Below are 11854 nucleotides of genomic sequence, written 5' to 3'. Positions count from 1 at the left end.
TTTGCTATGGTAGATGCATTAAATGTGTCTCTGTGTTGCCATGACTTTCTTGAAACTCACTCTGTAGAAGAGATTGGCCCTGAACTCAGAGATCTGCCTGCCTCTGTCACTCAAGTGCAGGGATTGAAGGCCTGGTACAATGAAGTTGTTACACTGTCATTAATAACCCGACCTAAAGTTATGCAAAAAAAAAAAAAAAAAAATTGCCTCAGACTATTTTGAAAATTTCAAAGCTGGGTGGAGGAAATGGTTTTACTTCCCATTTCTTATATTCTTATCTTGTTGAAAAATAGTCTTTTCTAGAAGTGCTTATGATAGTGGAACCTTTTCTGGACAGGTCTTACAAATCTAAATGTAAAAACCAGTGGTATCAGATTAGTAAACAATTTTGGAGCGTTTTCTGACTACCTGAGGGTAATTACTATCCTTTTGGTCATTTTAAGTGTATAATGAAAAATGATTTATATCGCCTTTATTATTTTTCGTTGCCTGCTCTTCCTTTGACAAATGAATCGGCTGTTTTTGTCCCGAACTAAGTAATTTCCTTCTAAGAATTTCTTGGTTGATGTTGGATAACTGCCCACCCTCTGCCCTCTGTCAGACTCCGAATAAACCCACTGCGAGTGCCATTTGATTCATGTTATGTTTTGGGGACTGGGACTCTGGGCAGCCCCCCGCAGAGCTGCGCGCCCCACGCGCCGCCTGTCGCCAAAGCTCGCCCCGGGGACTCTGAGGGGGCGTGTCTTGTGCGCCCTGACTGGCGAGGGGCCGGCTCGAGCAACTGGAAGCAGTTAGCAGGGTGGAGGGCTGGGCTCTTGGAAGAGGGGAGGACCGAGAGGGATCTCCCCGCCTCCGCTCGCCTTGGTCCAATCCCTTCGGCCTCTGTTTCGGCCTCGCCTGCGCGGCCAGGGCCCCAACCTCCTCGAGCCCGTTGAGCCTTGGAGGCCGGCCGGCCGGGGCTCTTTAAGGCCCTCGTCGCGCCTGCGCCCTGGGCTTTCCCGAAGCGGCCGGACCAGAGCCGGGCGGAGCTGGCGGGCGCGGGCCGCGCGGGGTTCTCCCGAGTTGCTGGCGGCACGGCGGAGGGTTGCGGGCGGCTCCGGGTTCCCAAGCGGGAGGCGCGCTCCGGAGGACGCGGGGAACGCGGCCTCCGAGGCCAAGCCGGGCCGAGGCGCTGGGAGGCGGCGGCTCGGCCGCCGGCTGGATGGGAAGTTCATGTTGACGGCGGAGTCCACTCCAGGTTTCCAAGGTGAGGGGCGCCGCGCCAGGCCGGGCTGCGGCGAGGGAGGGCGCGGGCGCCGCCGAGGGCCGCGTCTCCGACCCGGGCCGCGGCGGAGTTTGCGGCGGGAGCCCACCGGGGCCTGCGTTCCCCGCGCTCGCCTAGTTCGGGCGGCCTCCGGGCCGGTCCTCGAGGACACGGGAGTCCGCCGCGCCCCGCTTGGAAAGTTGGCGTCTCCGTTCGGCCTGCGGCGGCTGCGCGTGACCGCGGCTGCCCGCAAGTGATGGGCGAGCGGGGTGTGCGGAGCGACGGCGCACGGAGCTCCCAGGCACCGGATCGCCCTTCCCTTAATAACGGGTCTAGCCTGAGATTCACCGCGGGTTTCCGGTGGGTCGGATTGTGGTGGTGGCCTTCTGTGCGGGTCACCCCGACCTTAGGTCCTTTCACCGGAGAGTTAAGCAAAAGTTCTGGACCGGCTCCCTGGCTGTCCTGTTTCTGCTGGAGGGGATTTTGAAGAGCAACAAGCGTTTTTCTTTGGAGAGTAATAACCTCCTTTCTCCGCCTAGAGAATGAATTCCAGAGCTTCCTGAAGTTAGAGAAACGTGATCTGTTGGTCGTTTTTTATCTTTGCGCGGTGATTTATTTATTTATTTATTTATTTGTGTGTGTGTTTTAAGTTTTATTAGTAACAATTTCTCAGTGTTCCAGAACTTTGCTTCCTGTAAGACAGAAAATGCTCACTTCTGTGAGAAGTTTGTGTCAAGGAAATCTTAGAAAATTTAGTCAAGTCTATCTGGAGTAAAGAGATCACAATTTTAAGTTTTCAGGTAATGAATTTTACGTGAATCAACACAAACCAACAAGAAGTTACGAGGTTGGGATATATACGTCGGAGGAGTGGAATTACTGTTTTTGTTTGGTTTTGTTTCTGGGTCAAAGTTTCGCTATACATAGCCCAGGCTGTCCCCATACTCCTGCTGTCCACCTCCTTGCAGTATGTTGCCACTATTTCTGGTTGATTATTGTTTTGTTTTATTTTTTAAATTTCTGGCTTTAGGTCCTGTTGGACCTTTTCTCAAGACGGTTGTATCATCTACTCCAGTTATTCCATACTTACCATCTTCAAAAAAAAGCTGCAACTTGGGTGGTGGTACACTACTTTATCAACGTGTGCCCTTATTTTGCGTGGTGATTGAGTTTAAAAATATTAGCCATTTTTGTATTAATCTTTTGTGAAATGTCTCTTTTATGAATTATGCTTAGTTTTTCGTTACTTGACTTTTCCAGTGTTTTTAGTTCTGTTCTCTGCAACCTTGGGGACAGAACCTACATCTTTGCATGAGCAACTTTGTTCCTTTCCAAGGTTTCTTTTATCAGCGGTCTGACAGAATCTGCAAAATTCCAGAAATAAACAACTTAGAAGTCTTAAAATTTTTTAAATTGAACTTATTTAGGTACTCTTGGGCAGGCACCATTCTGAGGGCTTGATACAGATTAGCTCACTTAGTTTTAAGTTACATGCCATTTGGAGTAGCTGAACATTATCCAGGTGGGATGCTAATTACTCCTTTGTGCAGCATATCTAGGCTGTGCAGTTACTCAGTAACCTTTGGGGTTGTCAAGATGGACTGCTCTGCCAGCTCCACCTTGTGCTCAGGTGTCCCTTATTTTACTAATAATGGCCCCCAGTGGAAGAGTGCTTCCTTCTGTGTGTGCCAAAAGTGGGGCTGTAAAAACAAAAAGCTCCTTTGAAGTGAAACAGTGACTATTGTTGACTTAATAGGCTTAGCTGTTGCTAAGAATACTCTTCAGTTTGTAAAATGTGAGGAAGGGTAAAGGAGTTGTGATAGTGTTGCAGTAGCACTTCAGCATGCACAGCACAGCCATACTGATGAATTTCCCAGGGAGGTGCTGTGGGAGCTCCTCGGGAGCTACTAGATGTCTTGGGATGTATCTCCTGTGGATAAGGGGACCTGATACACATATCTGGCCGCCAGAGTTCTGAAAGCTGGGCAGAGGAAGTGGGCACTGGGTATCTGCTGGTTGCTAAAAACACTCGTGCTTATTAATCCATTGGCTTTCAGCCTTGAACTTCACCCTGCTTAGTCTGGAGTTACTCCATGTTACTGTTTCCAGGAATAAATGATGAGATAAAAGTGGGACCCTAGAAAGCCTAGCTGTACCCTCCTTACACAGTCTAAATGTCTTAGCCTCTTCAACACTGGCCTTGGATAAGTCAGGTCCTTAGTCTTTCTGGGCTTTTAGGATTGGCCCAAAAGAGTTGCTTCCTTGACCATATGTGTTCCCATTTGTAAGCTGGAAGGTTCAGCTTCCTCAGTCAGTCATTTGCTCTTGTCTTGTTTTGTGGATCTCTTGTTTTCTCCTGCCTGTCTTAGGAAGGTAAAGATAGTTTCATTTAAGCTTTGTTTTCTTTGCTTAGTTTGCTTCCTCCAAGTTAACTTTCAACTTGGTATTATTGCTTGATTGGAAGTGGGTCTTCTAGTGACAGTCTTTTGTTTCTCTGTTCATGGTTAAGAAAGAGCACTTGGTAGTTAATCAGAAGGAAGACCAGAGTTTATAAGTAGGAGTTACTAATGTCCAGGTTTACCCTCTAGTCTTGTTTCAGGCAAAAGTTCTCAGCTTTGGCTATATCTTAGAATCTCATGGAGAGCTTTTAAAAAAATATCCTTAGCCGGGCAGTGGTGGTGCAGGCCTTTAATCCCAGCACTTGGGAGGCAGAGGCAGGTGAATTTCTGAGTTTGAGGCCAGCCTGGCCTACAGAGTGAGTTCCAGGACAGCCAGGAGTACACAGAGAAACCCTGTCTCCAAAAACAAAAACAAACAAACAAAAAAATCCTTGTCATTACTGAATTAGTATCTCTAGGGGTAGGACCCATGCAGTAGTACTTATAAAACTTGATGTTATTATATAGGGTAAAATTCATAGAATCAAGACGTGGTTTTGTGGTTTCCCCATGTATCTGCAGACTCAGAGCAGTGGGAATTTTTCTGTACCTGATGCAGACTCAGAGCAGTGGGAATTATTCCGTGCTCCGTTTGTTATTCAATGTACCTATTTTCTGCTCAGTGGTGTCTGCCATTTTGATTTGTTCAGACAATGGCATCTAAATTTTTTAATTAAAGATTTATTGTTAGAGTTTGGGTTTCTGAGTGTGTGTGTGCAGGGGTGTGCAGCCATGCTGTCTGTGGGGGCAGAGGACAGCCTTTTGCATTGGGTTGCTTCTTCTACTTTTGCATGGGTTCTGGGCCTTAGCCAGGCTTACATGGCCTGCATCGCCTTCATGTTGTGTGTGTGTTTCTGTCCCTCAAGTTTGTTCTGGAAGTTCCTCAGCCTTTTGAGAATTCTGTGGTATAAACTGAGTTTGTTCTCATACTGGCTTAGTTTCCTAACCTCTGAAAAGGTGATGGTTGTATCTCTCTCTCTCTCTTTTTTTTTCTGTTTTTCCTGACTTTACTGGTTTGTGTCTTAAAAACAACAGCAAAATTTCATTTTCTTTCTTCACATATATCCTTTTGTGTGGTTTATATGTGTTAATATATCTGTGTACACATCCGGAGTTGTCCTTAAATTGCTTTTTTGAGACAGATTCTCTCATTGAATCTGGAGCTTGCTATATCCACTGGGCTGGCCAGCAAGCCCCAAGGGATCCTCCTGTTTCTCATCTCCAGTGCCGGAATTACAGCTTCATGCTGTTTTGTGCCCAGCTTTTTCTGTGGGAAATGAGGATTTGAATTTAGGCCCCTTGGTCTGTGCTGCAAGCACTTGACAACTGAGCTATCTTACCAGTCCCAGCAAAACTATAAGTGTTTTAGCTGTAGTTTTATGAAGAAGCAAACTAGGTTGTGTGTTTAGTCTTCAGTCTAACTTGGATGCACCCTAGCTGCCTTGTATTCTTACACATACGTGTTGGTGTCTCACCTCCATGCCTGTCATTTTACCTGTTTCACACATTTTATGTTTGCTTTTTGAACAGTTACCAAGCTAGGCTGCCAGGAGGGAAATGGCCTATGCCATCGATCTCTCTCTCTCTCTCTCTCTCTCTCTCTCTCTCTCTCTCTCTCTCTCTCTCTCTCTTTCTCTCTCTCTCTCTCTTCCCCACTTCCTCCACACATTCTTTACCTTGGGCTAGGCTGACCTTGAACTTCTGACCCTCTTGTCTTTATCTCCCACTACTGAGGTTGCAGGCTGTTGTTTTGGTTTTGTTTTTTTGCTTTTTTGTTTTTTTTCAAGACAGGGTTTCTCTGTGTAGCCTTGGCTGTCCTGGAATTCACTCTGTAGACCAGGCTGGCCTCCAACTCAGAAATCCGCCTGCCTCTGCCTCCCAAGTGCTGGGATTAAAGGCATGCACCACCACCGCCTGGCGACTCTTTCGTTTTAGAAGTGCTCTTTGTTCCAGAATCTTACAATGTTAGCGTTGGAAACTATTTTATAGCTAATTCAGCATGAAGTGCTTTCTGTGGAGCACTTGTTTATCTTAAATGTGGGACAGTCGGGGAGAGATGAGAAATATGTTTGCATATCTGGAAATATACACATGCATTAACCATTGAATGAATAATTAATACATTTCTCACATTTGTAATATGTAATATTAAAACTTATTGAAAAGTTAGGATGGTTTTGCCATTACAGTCCTGTGATATGGAGAGGAGGCATTGCAATGTTTTATTCGTACACGTGAGTGCTCTACTGCAGGGTTATACCTCCAGATCTGTTGTTCAAAGTTTCACACTAGAAAAAGTCGGAAACTATTGTTCAAGTCAGATCTTTGTCATCTGTTAACAGTTACAATGAAAGCATCTGTGTATAACTCAGCAGTTCCTTTTTCACCCCTCCTCTTACTTTTTTCACATTTTGGTTTTTTTTTCGTCCTAAAATGTATTTGTTTTTATGTATTGGATGTTTTACCTACATGTATACACGATGTGTATAATTTTGTACAGCATCTTCAGAGAAGGCTGGATGAGAGTGTTGGATTCTTTGGAACTGGAGTTAGAGTTGTAGCCACCATGTGGGTGCTGGGAACTAAACTTAGGTCCACAGTGATCATAATCAGTCTTTCCGGCTCCATATTTTAATTTTTTTTTTATTTGTATTTTCGAGACAGGGTTTCTCTGTATAGCCCTGGCTGTGCTGGAACTCACTCTGTAGACCAGGCTGGCCTCGAACTCACACCTCCTGGCCATATTTTAATTTTTGACGTGGGCTGTCTCATGTAGTTTAGTCTGGCATCGAATTTGCTATGTAGCCAAGACTGGCTTTGATTTCCTGTTTTCTTGTCTCTGCCTATCAAGTGTTAGGATAACGATTATGGGTGTGCTTGTACCATTGTGTCCAGGGGGTTCTGTGTTTCCTGTTCTCTCTCTCTCTCTCTCTCTCTCTCTCTCTCTCTCTCTCACCCCTCTCTCTCTCACCCCTCTCTCTCTCACCCCTCTCTCTCCCCTCTCTCCTCCTTCTCTGCCCCTCTCGCCAAGTCAGGGTGTCTCTATGTAATCTTGCCTGTTCTGAGCTCATTAAGTGACCAGACAGTCCTGGAACTCACAGACATCTTTCTGCCTCTGCTTCCAATTAACAATGTGTACCACCATATTTGGCGAGCTTTTTCTTTAAAACACATGAAGCAGGTCAGTGAGATGGCACAGCCTGTGTCTTGATGATCTGAGTTCCATCTCTAGAACTCAGATGGTAGAAGGTGAAAACTGACTCTTGCTAGCTGTCTTCTGTGTGTGTGTTTGTGTATGTATGTGTATCTGTGTGTATTCACACACACTAAAATAATATATCAATTTTCTTTTCAAAACCCTCGCAAGCCAAGTTTGTTTTTTTCCATTTCTTTTTTTTTTTTATTGTTGTTTTTTTTTTTAAGTTTGAGACAGGGTCTCACTGTGGAGTCCTGGCTGACCTGGAACTTGCTATGTAGATCAGGCTGGCCTTGAATTCAGGGATTCTGCCTGTTTCTGTGTTAGAATTAAAAGTGCATCATCATGCCTAGTTAAGTGACAGAATTTTTGAGACATAATTTTCACTCTGTAGTTCCTGCTAAAGTAGAAATAATATGTATAGTATGTTGATTTTAAAATGCTTGCATAATTAAAGTATATGCCTTGTGTGTCTAATATGTGGGCATGTATATACATATTTGCATGTGTGGGTGCACATGAGTGTTCAGGTAGTTTTGGAGGCCTTCCTGTTGCTTTCCACCTTATTCATGGAGGCAAGGTCTCAAGCACAGAGATAATGATCATGGCTAGTCTAGCTTGGGGGAATCCCCTCTTTTCTTTTTTTTTTATTTTAAATATTTATTTATTATTTTAAATAAGTACACTGTAGCTGTCTTCAGACATACCAGAAGAGGGAGTCAGATATCATTATGGGTGGTTGTGAGCCACCATGTGGTTGCTGGGATTCGAACTCAGGAACTTTGGAAGAGCAGTCAGTGCTCTTACCCGCTGAGCCATCTCACCAGCCCAATCCCCTGTTTTCTTAAAGAGTTGAAATTTCAGGCAGGCCTCCGTGCTCACCTGACATTTCCTTGGGTGCTAGGGATCCGAACTGTAGCACTCACATTTGCATGGCAAGTATTTGAACTAGCTCAAAGGAGAATCTTTCAATTATGTCTTGTCATTTTTTTGTATTAAAATATCCTTTTGAAATCTGTGCTGCTAAATAGATTTTGTGGGTACTATTTAGCCACTAAACCTGTGAACCCCATGGTGCTCTTCACAGTGATTTTTTTTTTTTAAAGATTTATTTATTTATTATATGTAAGTACACTGTAGCTGTTTTCAGGCACACCAGAAGAGGGCACCAAATCTCATTATGGATGGTTGTGAGCCACCATGTGGTTGCTGGGATTTGAAGTCAGTGCTATTAACCTCTGAGCCATCTCTCCAGCCCATTCACAGTGATTTTTTTTTTTTTTTTTAGATTTATTTTATTTATTATATGTAAGTACACTGTAGCTGTCTTCAGACGCACCAGAAGAGGGCGTCAGATCTCATTACGGGTGGTTGTGAGACACCATGTGGTTGCTGGGATTTGAACTCATGACCTTCTGAAGAGCAGTCGGTGCTCTTCCCCACTGAGCCATCTCACCAGCCCCCCACAGTGATTTTTAATAAGCTTTAACAATACAAAGTGACTAAGGTACTTACCACTGCTCAAATCCTTTTTGTTTTGCTACATCACAATCATTTTTCTTTTATGTTTATAAGTAATGCTCAGGATGCCAGTCAGAAATGACTTTGGTTGGCAATCATTGATTACCATAGTGGTATGATAGTCTTTCCTCATAAACATGTCAGTTAATTTTGTGTTTGCAGGTAAGACCCTGTTGGCTTTGGTCTCTTCAGTTTTCTCAGGAAGGACTGTCCCACCTCTCATTCCTGCGTTTGATTATTCTGTTTACTGTTTGCATGCCAGCTGCCTATTACAGTAACTGTCCTTGAGACCTGTGCTCTGCAGCCTGCAGTTTATTACTGCTCGGCACATGGCAGCCAAGCTTCCATGACTGCAACTCATTCACTCTCTGAGGGCTACAGACAATGCTGGTTCAGAACTTGTTCATTGTTCTTTGTAGTCATCTAACACTTGCAGCTGTGTTCTGAAAAATGTTCTAAAACTGGGTAAACTGGCTCTAATCTGGGCTTTCTTTGTTGGTTTTCCTCTTGATGGTCTTGCAAGTTCTTTATGAGGATTCCTGAAGCACTGTCTTGTTCTGTGTTGTAGATCTGTAATGAGAGTTAGCATGGAACTGACTTGCTGATGGATAAGTGTTTTCTTGATTTTATTTTATTTGCTCATGGGAAAATTTTATTGCACTGGTATGCAAATGAAGATGTGGGTTTTGACTCTGAATTGTTGCTGAAATGATGAGTTGCTATCTTTGATCTAGTATAGATATTTTGTCATGCCAAAGATAAAGTCAAAGGTTTTTATAAATTAGTTTATTGGAATAGTGTAAGTGGTTACTGGATAAAATTGTAGTTTTAATAAACAATTCTGTAACATGATGTGAAAGAAGAAAAATGTATCTTCAGGTATAACATAATAGAAGACTCACCCATAATTTGATGGTAGGAAGGCACAACTTGAAGTTGAGGATGGAGTTTACATTTAAAAAACTAGATATCTTATTATTTGCATGTTGCATGTATATTATGTATGTGAGACATTTTGTGGATCTGCCTGAGGTATAAATTAGATATGGAGACTTCTAATATAGTTTAAAGCTTAGGTATTTTTCTGGGACAGTCTCGTAGCTTAACCAACTATTATTAAGTCAAACTTAACCAACTATTCTAGCCTATGACCTGCCATGCCTGTCCCTTTCTGTCCCTTTAAATATCCCAGCACTGCTTTCCTCCCCTGTATCACTCCTTTGCCTGGAAGTTCTGCCCTCCTCCTTCCTGCTCAAGCTATTGGCTGTTAGATCTTTAATACAAACAGTCAGTAGTGAGACAACCTCTGGTACATCTCTAGACTGACTTTAGGCAGGTAAGGAAGGGTGGATATTTACTAAATAGAAAACCTGGTGATGGGCCATAGAAATGACAGTACTAAGCTGGGCAGTGGTGGCGCACGCCTTTAATCCCAGCAGTTGGGAGGCAGAGGCAGGCAGATTTCTGAGTTCGAGGCCAGCCTGGTCTACAGAGTGAGTTCCAGGACAACCAGGGCTTTATAGAGAAACCCTTGTCTTGAAAAAAACAAAACAAAACAAAACAAACAAACAAAAAGAAATGACAGTACTAAAATTCTGCCAGCCCTTAATTAGCTCTTTGGGGGTACAGTATTAACAATTAAAAACACAGCGGCACACTTTTACAGCAAGTGAAGGAAGGTTAGACTAACAGGCATCTCTGTACCACAGCACATGTGTGGATTTAGAAGTGCTATGTGGATTCCATGCTCTCCTTCCACCTTTTTGTAGGTTTCAGGGGTTGAATTCAGGTTGCCAGGCTTATTCACTGAACCATCTCAGTCGTCCCCAGAGGATGACTTTGACAGAATAAATATATGAGAAATACTCTGGATATTTATTTGGAATTCCTGTAATAGATGAGAACAAAAATAAAGACTGTGAACTTGTTTGCTTTTTTGGGTTTGTTACACTGTTGGAAAGAAAAGGTAATAGAGGTTGTCAGGTAGTCTGGTGCATTTGTATGTCACTTGTAAGGCTGGTAGCGTGAATTAGGAATTGTGGTCAAGTCCAGGAAACCCAAGCTTAACTGGCTCAACATCTGTTTATCAAGCATAATGGTAGGTATGGGGAGGTTAGTGCACTGTATTTTGCCTACATTGGACAGAATTCCTTGTTCACAAGACTTATAAACTGAGGGAAGACTCAGTTGATGCATCCTTGTTTCTAAGCAGGAATATGACACCCCAAGACAGGGTTTCTTTGTATAGCCCCGGCTCTCCTGGAACTCATTATATAGACCAGACAGTTCAAACTCACAGAGATCTGGCTGCCTCTGCTGCCTTAAGTGCTGGGATTAAAGGTGTGTGCCACCACTGCCTAGAGGTGCACTTTTTATTTAAAGGACGATTTAGTGTTTGACTTTATTAGAGCAACTAATTGAAGAAAAATGTCTAGTGAACTAAAAGTTTTACCATTTTCTAAAGACTAACTTAACTAACTGTATTTGTATTTTGAGTCAAGGGTCTCTCTAGGTAGCCATGGCTAGCCTTGAACTCATGAGGTCTGTCTGCCTCTACTTTCTGAGTGCTAGGAAAAGTTTAAATCTTTTTTTTTTTCAATTTAAATGCTTTTTTGTTTGTTTGTTTTTGTTTTGTTTTTCGAGACAGGGTTTCTCTGTATAGCCCTGGCTGTCCTGGAACTCACTCTGTAGACCAGGCTGGCCTTGAACTCAGAAATCCGCCTGCCTCTGCCTCCCAAGTGCTGGGATTAAAGGCGTGCCATCACTGCCCAGCTAATTTAAATGCTTTTATTTTATTTTATTTTATTTTATTTTATTTTATTTTATTTTATTTTTGTTTTTCAAGACAGGGTTTCTCCGTATAGCCCTGGCTGTCCTGGAGCTCACTTTTTAAATGCTTTTATTAATAATCTTCTTACATTAAAGTTTTACATCTTAATGCTTCCTTATTTTTTAGTCATGTTTGGGATCAAACCCAGAGCCTTGAGAATGCTAAATTTATGTGCAAGCTACTCTTGAACTTAGCCTACTTTTGCCTCTAGGAAGCTGAGGCTGCAGGTCTCCATGTGTTGGGCTGTGACAGACACAACACAGTTCTTTTCATCCCAGGTAGGGAGCCCAGTACACACCAGTGTACAGCCACCACCTGTAGCCATGAGCTTTTCCATCCAGCCTCTTTGTGCCCAGAAATAAGGACTCTGAGACTTAATATTTCATGATTAAATGCCTAGAATTTCATGAATAAAGGCCAAAACCTTTGGCTTGTTCCCCAGCTAGCTCGTTCTATTCTGAGTCCTGCCACATGGTTGGTCACCTCTTCTCAGTTTCATGTGACAGGCTCCTTCATTTGGGATGAGTCTCCAGTGCTCTCACTCTTGTCTCAGAATTCCTCTCTCTTTCTTTTTTCTTTCTTTCTTTCATTCTTTCTTTCTTTCTTTCTTTTTTTTTTTTGGTTTT

The 11854-nt window shown here is 43.2% G+C and overlaps 1 protein-coding gene across 4 annotated transcripts in view; it reads left to right on the top strand.

The window, feature by feature from the left end:
• Positions 1-11854, top strand: part of Evi5 (ecotropic viral integration site 5) — a 167478-nt gene that overhangs the window by 4578 nt on the left and 151046 nt on the right. Inside the window, exon 1 of one of the 4 annotated variants that reach the window (XM_031337210.1) lies at positions 1120-1246. The exons of the other annotated variants lie outside the window; for them this stretch is intronic. The gene's annotated coding sequence lies outside the window, so the exon portion shown is untranslated. Of the gene's footprint in view, positions 1-1119; positions 1247-11854 lie in introns of those variants that run through there. 4 annotated transcript variants of the gene reach the window in all.

The sequence above is a fragment of the Mastomys coucha genome, unplaced genomic scaffold (genome assembly GCF_008632895.1).
Source record: "Mastomys coucha isolate ucsf_1 unplaced genomic scaffold, UCSF_Mcou_1 pScaffold22, whole genome shotgun sequence".
Taxonomy (NCBI): domain Eukaryota; kingdom Metazoa; phylum Chordata; class Mammalia; order Rodentia; family Muridae; genus Mastomys; species Mastomys coucha.
This window is presented reverse-complemented; position numbering and strand designations above follow the sequence as displayed.